Raw genomic sequence first — 11,467 nt, 5'->3', positions numbered from 1 at the left:
TCTATATGCTAGAACCAATCTGTGTAACAGTCTGTAATATTGGTGGTAAGTGGGCAGTTGGACTGGATGATTTTAGGGACTAGGTGATCTTAGAGGCCTTTTCCAATCTTAATGACTCTGAACTACAGATTTGTTTATGTGACGAGTGAGCTAGTTCTGGTTGTTTCTTTGTGTATAAAGACAGATCAGTTATTTTCTTGTAATAGTAACTCTAAACTTGCTGAAAATAATCATGTCTGTTCCCTTCTTTATCTTCTTTATCTTGCATATGTTTAAGATATGCAACTTTTTATTCTACATTTCCTCAGGTTAGGGATGATCTGAGCAAGCAAATCTCTTCATTGATTCCATTTTAAACTACAATCTGGCAGGTTCTGAAAGTTAATGTCAGGATGAGCAGTTTCTTGCATTTTTGGGTAGCGTTAAGAGTAGAAAAATTGATTTCATGTTTTACCTTTACATAAACAATTGGATCTGGCTTTGCAGTTAGCCCAACTTTTATAGAATCATAGTAGCAGGAGTTCAGGCTAAATGACCTCCAGAGGGCCCTTTGAACCTAAAATTTTCTGTGATTCTATTTTGGTCTAGCAGGGTCCTAAATAAATAAATCTAAAAATTATAGGTGAGTAACTCACACCAACCTTCCACCCACACACATTTGGCAATTCTTTCACCTGTGATAACAGCACAGTAAATGGAAGAATGAATTAGTGGCAGTGGCTGTAATGCATGAATCACTTAACAGGAAAAATCTTTTGTAGTGGTTACTCTTATTTTTTAATATTCTGTTTCTGTGTTGAATTAAATGCAATGAGACTTTCAGCTTTTGTCAGATTTCTTACTGTTAGTGTGTGCAAAGTGCTGCGTCAAAAATTAGTTTCTTGCTCTTTATTTGTAAACACCTGCTTGTATAACTTCAAGTTAAGACATGCTGATCCTGCAAGGAGAGGATTTTTGGGGGGACTCGAACTTTTAAGGCTGACTGGCCTTGAAGGTACTTAACTCTAACACCATTAAAATCAGAGTTCCTTGACTTGCTTAAGCAGCACTCAGTGCAATTTAACAACTCTCACTCTTGCCTCCAGTTGTTTAGCCTTACAGTAAGACTTTGGTTATCAAACTGTTAAACTGGAACTTCAGGAAACACAAAATCTACAAAAGTAATTTTTTATGATGATGTTATCAGGAAAATACTCTTCTACGGTTTTGGAGAACAGCCCCTATATTCACTAGAAAGTGCCTTTCTTATCTTTAAAGAGGATCAAGATCCATTAAATGACTTGCTCATAAAATGAAATATAAATAACTACATTTTATGAAATCTGTTTAAAAGCATACGTTACCAAGAAAGAATTACACGTTACCAAGAAAAAAGAATTACACTGAGAACTTTGAGTGTACAGCAGTAAGCTTTACCAAGGAGGTTTTTAACTTTAATAAGACTAGTTAAATCTAGTCTTATTAAAACTAGTAACTTCAAAACTCCCTGCTGTTTTGAAAGTGTAGTACAGAAAGAAGACCCTGTTGCTGTGAACAGGCCCATTGAGATGCGTGCGTAAGCTGACAAACTAAATCATGGTTAAGGTAGTTGATAATTTCAGCTCAGCTATTTGCATCTGACTCTTATTGCTCTTGAACCCACTTAATGAAGAAATATGAAGCATGAAGGTAATAACAGGATGCTAGGATTTTATTAGCTAAATATTCTCATAATAGTATTTTATTAATGCTGAAAAATCAGAGCATGGATAATAGGGAAGAATGTGAATTGAATTTCATGTTTTTGTGTTACAGCTGCTGCACAAGAATACTTGATGCATCACCCACCATATATCTGATGTATTGACTGATGCTGTATTTTGAAGCTTTCAGTCCACTTAGTGAAATACCAGAAGTCATGGGCAGCTGAGATCTGATTGCTCATATTCTGTTAGCCTCAGTCTAGCTGATTGTCATTGTCTTGGACTAGACAAATCCTTGGTGTTGGTGTGTCACTGTCTTGAGAACCGACACATGTATTCCCTGGTTCATCGTGCTGCTTAGTTGTCATTTTCAATGGGCTCTTGTATTCGTTTCCAAAATATGGGAAGATCACCATAGCAGTAGTATTTTACACTTGGTTCAGAATTTTTTGCTGTAAAATTATTCCCATCTTCACATTCAAGGTATCATAAAAAATTAAGATATTCAGTCCTCAATTTAATTGTGTGCTGGCTCAGTTCACCCAGTTCTTTGCCATCTTTTCCACCAGCAGTTTAATCTTGTCCCTTTCTCAGTTGTCATTTTTAATCCTGCATTACATCCTTTTCCCTACTACATACACTCACCACTGTAACCTTCCATGAAAGCCATCTATAGAAATGCAGACCTCCTTTTTTAGCTGTCTTAAGGGAGGAAGGCCCAGGGTAGGTTGGAGGTTGTGTCCTAATTCCTGGAGCTCCTTTTGTCAAACTGCACTGGGACACGAGGGATAAACACCTCCAGACCTGGCTTTTCTCTGCCTTGTTAATATGATACTTGCTGGGCTCTGCAAATATGGATTTGGTGTCTAGGCTAGACTCAATGTGAAGTTTAGAGGGAAAGGAAGACAAGATTTTATTTACAAATTTACAAATTTGTACATTTTATTTACAAATAAATTCTCATTTATTGAGAACATTTCATTAAAAAAACATTGACATACTACTTAAAAAGAAAAATAAACCCTCAAAAAAAAAAGTTCCGTGAACTTCTGGAAACTACCAATCTTCAAAACACCTTCCCAGTTTGTGTGCTATGACTTGGATTTTATATGGGAGTATTTTATTGTTTGAAGAGATGGAAATACGAAGTAACTTGAACAACTTACAGTTCCCTTCCTTCAGTGAGTCTGGGTTTTGCAGATTTGAATTGGCAACTTTCAGAGTATGGGAGCTGGTAATTCAGATTTATGAAGAAATAATCGGGGCACCTTAAATCGTAATAGTCCAGAAGCACATTGAAATAGGGCTGGTCCAGAGAGCATATTCTCACACAGGTAAATTGATAGCAGCTATGTAACATCCAGCGCTCTGTTTTTCAATACACCATGGCTAGGTTAATGTTCTGCATTGTGGCATTTCAGTTTTGCTGTTGAGAGCTCTTACTCCTTCCAGCAATGGTAACGTGCTTGGACTCGGTCAAATGCACATCTGTTGAAATTTCTCTCCATTCCACGTTACAGTACGATACATTTTTTAATCTGTTATTGCATTCATTATCCTGGAATCAAGGCCCCTCCTTCTGTGCATCTTCCCTGCTAAAGCTTGTGTAACTGAAAACAAAAAAGCATGTTCAACAGAATAAGGCACACAAAGACAAGAACTGTTCCTGGAAAAAAAAAAAACATTGTTTAAAATGGAAAAAAGTAGCTTTCAGGTGTTCATTGTATCTTTTTGATGTTGTTGGGTTTGGTTAATGTGATGGAGAGGGACCAGGCAGCACCAGAGCTGAAAGTGGCCATGGAAAGCAGAGCAGCAAGTGAGTTTTGAGAGGGGTTTGGAGGAGAAGGGAGGTTCCTGAAGTCTGTGAAGAAATGCGTGACTCCAGAAATACACAGAGCAGTGTGGGTTGCTGGGCGACATAAAGGGATTAGGGAGTAGCGTGCAGCTTAATCTCAAGCACCTCACATGTTAAAAAGTAGGAGGATTTTTTCTTGTATGTCATCTTGTGATGTCAATGTGCAGAAGGAACCTGATTTCAAAGTCATGTGTGTATTATTATTTCCTCACCTGTACGAGTGGTGTAGTGTTTCTGAACACTTATACAAATTCCAATTTTCTACTCCAGGCATGGCTAAGTAAATGGTTTTCTCTCCTGTGGAGAATGTAGCCAGTAGTAATGCTTACGTGATGCAGTTGAGAAGATGGCTGTAAGGTTGTTACACCAACTGGTAACTGTGTTGGTAGCAGAGAAGGGAGGGAGGTGGGGAGAGTTTGCAAAATCACACTTCTGCAGCCTCTGGTTCAAGCTGTTTTTAATTACAGCTTTTTTTTTTAGAGTTTGACCTTGTCAAACATAGGTCTGGATCAAGGTTTTTGAACAGAAGAAGGGGTCACTTTTCTGCTTATTGTCAAAATTACTTGGCAAATGCATAGTTTTTCTGTCTTTAAAAGTCAATCATGATGATTTTATTTTTTTTTAACTGAACTTTTAGCTGTTTTGTGCTGTTTACTGGTTTGAAGAGAAATGTCCCTTGAAATACCTGTTTGTAGAAATACTGCTCGGGCTTACCAGCAGCATCGTGCCCTAATCCTTTGAAACACAACTTGCTCTGCCTTATCTACCACCAGCATGCCACGGCAGCTGCTGTTTGGGATGAAAGTAACTTCTGCTAGGTTAGATGCACGCAGCTAGTTGTAACGCTTCTCCTCCCCTCCACATCAACAGAAAATAACTGTGTTTTTAGGGGAGATGGGGAGATAAAAGCACAACTCTGCAACGCGCTGATGCTTGAAGTTTTTTCGCAGCTGGAGAGTTCATCAAGTTAAATCTTATTAAAACTGAAGTTCCTTGCTTTGCAGCCACGTAGCCAATGTTGGTGATGATTTGAGCGCACCAAAAAAGAGTTAGAATATTCTGTTACCTAATGCTAAGGCTTAAAACAAACAAAAAAAGCAAAAGCACAGTAAGTTCTACAGGTGCATCAGCTCAGTACCTCCTGACGAAAACACTGTGTATTTAAACAAAACACAGGAATGCTGAATTAATGAGAGATTGAATAACAAAACACTGCAGTATGTAAGAGCACTGAATCACTGTGGATGCTTCTGTTCTGAGAAATGCAGAAAGCCCTATGGCTAGTTTTACCTGCTTGCAACATTTTTCTCGCAAGATTTCCAATAAAAGCAAGTTTTAGATTAACTTACTGTTTAGCAAATGCTTGAGGTTTATGCATTAACATAAAGAATATGGCCTGTTTCATTTACGTGGTAAAAGACCTGGGTATGGAGCCCAGGAACTTCTTTGGGATTGTAAATATTGTCAAATTTTCACTTTGTTTTGCGCTACTAAATTTTATAGTCTAGAAATCAACAAAAACCACTCCAGCACAGCTGTCGGTTCTGGTATCCAGGGTTAGTGACACAAGATTGGTGCTACTTCTAGATTTCCTGGTCTTGGATCACATTTCTGCAAATTGGTGTGATCTTTCAATGCATTTTTATATTCTTAAGAGAATAAAATGTGACTGTTCTGAGTAGGAAGCTGTCTTTTGTCACCAAAGAATGATCAAAGGCTTCAATACTCTCTAAAAATGTTGTGAACAACTACCTGGCTCTAGGAAGCCCTCTCTAACACTTCTGCAGTACTCCTAAAAGTGAAGAAAAATTAAAACTGTCTAAAATAACGTGCATTTCTGTAAATTCACAGATCGCTGTGCACTTCAGTAACCTAGCACCTTGCCTGGTAGGGAAAGGCAGCTCTCTCTGATCAACTTTAGATTGATCTGCTGCAGTTGTGTAGGGGGCTTGTTGTTCCTGATACAGAGGTTTGTTGCCTTTTGTCCAGCATGGTCTCATCTTAAAGTGTGCATGGCTAATAGAAATGTGTAACCTCCAAGTGCTAAAGATAAAGGTAAATGAAAATCACGGACAGATTTGGGTGGTTGCTAACGTGGAGAGGATTGGATATTTCTTACTGAACCGTTTCTTTTTTCCATTTTTTTCGTAGGAGACGTTGATCCAGCAGCAAGTGTCATTTCATTAGGTCCTGTATCTCTGATGTTGTGGATAGTGGAGTCCTCCAGCAATTAAATGAGAGCAGTGGACACATCTCAGCATGTCAGCCTAGAGCGTTCAGAACCGAAACCTGGGACAGGCTGGGGCCGTGGGGCAGAAACAGCAGCCTCCTCTCTTCCCCCCCAAAACCCGCACAGAACAAGTGGAAGCTTCCAGTCATGGCCTGCCAAAAAAAAACACAAAACACAAAGCTTTTTGTAACGGGAACCATGTGAGGGTTAATCTTCTCATACGAGCAGAAGCAAACGAATGAGATGGTTAACTTGACCGGGGAGCAGCTCAGAGGAAACAAGAGATCAACCTGAAATTCAGACGGATTCCACGGGAGTGGAAAAGGTCTTGGTGGCGCCCAGTAAGTGGGGAAGCAAAGCTGCACGCTTGGTGCGAGCTGCGTTATCTCCGGGTCGAGCACTTGGCGTCGGAAGGGTGTTCGTTGGGGGCTGCGAATCTACAGTAGGAAAATGTAGAGCAAACGGTGAAACGGGAAAGAAAACCCTGACACGTGGGAGAACGTCTCAGCCATCAGATGCTCCTCCCGACCTGCTGGTGAAGGAGTAGCCTTCTGCTGCCAGACAAGCGAGAAAGAAGGGGTTGGGGAGCGGGAAGGGGTGATAAAAAAACACAAAACTTTAGAGCCAAGGAGGTAAAATGTCTGTTAAGGTTTAAAATAGAATGTGAAGTGGATTAACACAGGGTGTTGACTCATACTGCTTGGAACAGCCTGACACCAGCCTAAGGACAGGGATATAGTTGAGCCCATTGTATGTATCATTGAAAACCAAAACGTGCCAGTCAGCATAACAGGGGGATGTCAAGGAGCGGATCCAAATATTTTGTTGATCTTCATGGGTTGATAAGCCTCTGTGTCTATTGAAACAAACAAAAGTTTAAAAAAAAAAAAAATTAAATACATCTGGAAACAAGTAGAATTTTTATTTTTTTCTAAGTAGAAATGAGGTTTCTTGGTCTGTTTCTGACAATCTGTTATTTATTAGCATAGATTTTTGTTTGCTTTCAGGTAGAAGTAGTTAATTCAGTTAAGGAGCTCATCTGTATGTTACTAATTCTTTTTTTTTTTTTTTCTAGCTCTTTTAAAATTCTTTTTACCACTGTTTTTTGGTTTCTGCATGTAGGAAGAGAGACTTGTAAAATTGTAACATTTCATACAGAAATGCCGCCCGATCTTCACCAGCTTCAGAAATCTGACCTTTGCCAATGCTGCAATAAAGTGTTGTAATTTAGAATTGGTGTCCGACTCGTTACGTTGCCTTTGTTCTTCTAAAATAATGCTTTGAGGATTTCATGGTGTATCTTGGGGCTGTACCTCGGGCCGTACTTTATACAGGTAATTCAGCAGTTGGCGCTGTACCAAAGCAAGAGAATTTCTGCCTCGAAAAGCACTCCTGAAACAGATTTGCCTGCTTGGTAAGGAAACAGACTTCTTGCTTGGTAAGAGCTGCGGGACTTTCTTGCTGGGTAGCAAGAAGCTGTGAAACTGAGGTCTTCTGTAACATAACTTCTGTTGTCATACGCAGACAGCGGCTTTGAAAGAGATGGCTCCACTGCTGGCTCACCTACAGCAGCCAGTTGTTGCCCTCTTGGGGTCCTGCAGCTCCACTGTGAACCAGAGCAGAAGACTGACCCGTGTTAGATCAAGGTGCTGTTGGGATTGTGAGGAAGGTGAGTTCTCTCTTGGCTTCTTGCATCGCTTCTCAGTCCGTGGGCTAGCCCCTGACAGGGTGAAACGCTGGTGGACCATACGTGGACTGACACGAGGGAAGCAGAACTCCCTTTGGTGGTAAATTCATTTGAAGTGTCAGTGAAATTGTGCACTGATGGCGTTTGTTGCCATCACCTGACGGGTCTAAAATAAAGACAGCATCTTCAGTTTTGCCTAGTTATGCTGTTAGCTCAGTGAGTTTTAAAACACATAAGGTTCCTGATGATGCTTTGGAGAGAAGAATTCAAGGTTTTGAAAATACACCTACTTAAATGGTCTTTAATCATGGAATTGAGCACTTAAAGTAGGGAAAAAACTAATTGTCAGAGCAATTTTAGGTCTCCTCCTTTGCCTGCATGTGCTGTAACAGCATTTGGGGATGGGGAAGCACTGGAATGGTCTGTGCACAATTTCCCTGAGGACCTGGCTGGACAGCATAATGGGATGCCATTACACAGCTTCCAGTTTGTGGAACATCACCTGAAGTTTAATTTAGAGCGTCCCACACAGATGTATTTCTCTAGATTTCTGCCAGGTTTAGATCTCATTTGCTAAGCAGGCAGGTATTCTGAATATGCACAGTCACCTCCAAAAAATCCTTTCAAAAGTGTCTCCAGCTGCTGTTGTCTCTGCACTCAGAGAAAGTAACTTCCACATTGTAGCTGTGGGAAGTGAAGTGCCCCACAGGGAGGAGTACTTTGCAGGGAGATGGAGTCTTGGTTTCAATTTCGGTGTAAGAACAGCATGTGGAACTATTTTCATACCATTTTTTTGCACTTCCATTTGTGCATTTACTAACCACGTTTATAACTGAGCAATATGACCATAGAAAGATTTCCCCAATGGATAATTTCCACTTCTTTGATGTAGGATGCCTACCAGTTCCTAATAGTAAACTCAGCTTCTTGTCTTGGATTCTTTGGACTGATGGCAACATTTTTTAAAACTACTTGCTGACAACAGCGTGAGGTCAGCTGGAGGTTTCCTTGACTTCAGGCTGAAATGAAGTAAAACAAAAGCATCTCAGTGAAACCTTTTGTAAATGAATTTCAGAATAAATTCTTCTGTAGTTCTTAGGGAAAAAAATCTCCCTTTGATTTTGACTTGCAATGATTTCAGTGTTGAACTTGTTCTCATAGGGTGCAAGGATGTTCAGATGTTGTTTGTTGTTTGCTTTCCAGTTTCCTGGCCCTCCACCAGGCTGGCTTCCTGCTTCTTGAGAAAGTTTGGCTCCCAGGTTCGCGTGCAGGCTGTTGCTGCAGGGTTTGTAAGGCTGACTTTAACTCTACACCATTAGAAGGGTTTGTCTTCCTTGGTCTGCCTTTCCAGGTTATCTGATCACCACGGTCAGGTGTGCAGTCTGGTTTTGGTATGGGATCAGGGGAGTAACCTGTACCAGTAACCTGCTCTAGTTGTGCCCCAAACCAAGCACAGAAAAGCGGGTTTGTATCTGCGGCTCGTGATGCTGGAACTGCGTGACTCCCGGCGTGAGGCAAGGCACTGACTGCTTTTTGTTAGATTATGGCATAGAGCAGAACCTGTCAGCATGGGGAATGGAAAAAGCAAGTTGCTCCAACCATTAGGTAATGGGGATCGAAGATGCTCCTCAGCAAGCAATGCTGAGGTCTGCTCGGAGGGGCCTGCAGAGTGCAATTAAACAGAATAATTTGAGTACCTTAAGAGTGAATTTCTGAGTATTTTAATAGTGTTTTCAGTAAGGTCATGTCTAATACAATCAATCCTCTCTTGCTACAGCACGGTGACCTCCAGGGGCTCCACAATGTCACCAAGGACTCAGTGACAAATTCTCACCCCGGCGTTGTGTGACGGGGGCAAAGACGTTCCCCTGGGAGTGCTCCTTGAGGGACGCTGGCTGCGGGTGTCCCCACGAAGAGGATTTCTAAGCAAGCATCCCTTAACCTGCACGGAGGTAGCTGAACGCAGAGCACTTTCCCATCCGGGAAAGCACACGTAGATAAGCGAGAAATTGTTTCCCGTCCTTGATTGCGTAAGGGATTTCTCTGCTATCTTATCTGTCTCCGGAAAGAATTTGGAAAGAACTTAGGTCCGGGCATTTGAAGCTGAGGCTTCACCATGGTCAGGCTCGTTGAGCTGGCGTGCTGACAAGCAGAAAATGTGCTGCATGATTTATGGCACGCTGGCTCAAAGCCTATTTGAGCCGTGGTGCTGTGTTACTCCTGGCTCCTGAGTGGAGCCAAAATCTGCAAGTGCAAGGTTTGCTTGGGAGCATAACTGTGGGCAGCACCTTGAGCCTCAGCTGGTGGTGTCTGCCCCCTTTTTCTACCTTTCAATGAAATAATGTGTTAAAAATGGTATGAATCCTTTTTGGTGCATTGCTGGGTTTTCAGACTTGCTACAATTTTATTAACTGTGCAGTCATTCCGGGTAAGCAGTCAGTTCTGTTTGCCATGTAAAGGGAATTACTGCATGAGAAGCGTTTGTGCACGTACACCGATGCACACAAGGTGACTTGATCTATAGGAAGGCTTAGAAAACCAGTCCTGCCTTGTGAGGACAGCCTGCTTTGCTGGAATTTTCAGGTTTTTTCATTGCACTTGGCCCCTTCCTTGAAGCAGCAGCCCTGAACTTGGCAGCAACCCCCCTGGGAGTTGCAAGGAGCGGCTGCTTTAGGCTCTGGCAACTTGCTGGGACAGTGTTCAGATGGGAGCACATCTGCCTTGAGGAAACGTGGTGCTGGTGACCAAACACTGATCTCCCTGCTTGTTTCTGAATACAGACTCCGCATGCTGGTGGTGTGGCGTTTCCCAGCCCTCCTGCCTGCCTGGCATGGGCACAGGGGCCCAATGTATCCAAAAATATAAATAAGTGAAAAAATTGGCCAAGGGGCTTGCTGATCCCTCACTATTGCCCACCAGAGGTGGCACTGTGGCCTCAAGACTCCACCTCCCAGCCAGGTAAGTGAAAATTTCCAAAATAAACACACTGCCACCACCACCACCAGCCTGCTATTGCCCTCAGGAAAGAAAGACTTGGTCGTTTTGCCTTTTCTTTTGAGCTCCAGAAGGTGTTTTTTCCCCAGTGATGTTTTTTCTCCCCTCCCATGCCCTTCTCCCTGCTGAAGACGTTGGGCCCAGGTGGTGCTTCGCTGCCGCGCCTCACCCCCAGCTATAAATAGGGCTTTCTAACCACGGCTAAGTGGTTCCAGGCGGGCTGCGAATAGGAAACTATTTGGGCAAGAATCAAACGAGTGCGTCAATGTCAAAACATTTACTTGTATTGTTTGAATTATAAACTCCGCTTTCAAGTTGTTATTGCTGGGGTGTGAGCGGGACACTAAAACACGCGGTGTTCGTGGCCCTCGTTGGAAGAACAAACGCTGGTTTGTTAAAGACTCCTTCCTTCCTTCCTTTCTCCCTTCCTTCCCTACATTTCCTGGATCCGAGCTCTCAGGAAAGTAAAAACCAACAAAAAGGTTGTAAAACTTAAAAAGGAGGAGACTTAGGCTTTATGAACATTTATTTATTCTTTGGTATTTGCCTGTCAAAGCGTGTGGGGAAAAGGGGAACCACTTTTTTTTTCTTCTGGAGGTGATGGTTGGCAGCCCAGGAGCTTGAGAACTTTGTCGTGCTTTTCCCTTAACTTTCTGCAGTGTTTTTGGTAGCACCTCAGGGCTGCTGTGGTAAAGTCTCCTCTGCTGCACTCCTGTGCCTGCATTTCACAGTGGCCGTGCTCCCGACGTGGGAGCGGGGACGTTCGATGGGATGCGCCGGGCACACAGCGCCCAGTGCCTGGGCTTGAACGCACCAGAAAAATCACGTTGCAAATAAAAATGAAACCTAATCAGGCACACTAAATCCATTTAGGAAGGCAGGAAATGTTCCCTAGTAATGAAGTCTGTCTGGGTCGTGAAGCTTTAAGCCCCTGGTGATTCTCTACCCCTGCGCTGCTTTGTGCGGTGGAAATAGAGGCGCGGTGACAGCCGCTTCCTAGTAGAGGTTTAAATGTGAAA

The sequence above is a fragment of the Aythya fuligula genome, chromosome 1 (assembly GCF_009819795.1).
Source record: "Aythya fuligula isolate bAytFul2 chromosome 1, bAytFul2.pri, whole genome shotgun sequence".
In the NCBI taxonomy this organism is placed as follows: domain Eukaryota; kingdom Metazoa; phylum Chordata; class Aves; order Anseriformes; family Anatidae; genus Aythya; species Aythya fuligula.
This window is presented reverse-complemented; position numbering follows the sequence as displayed.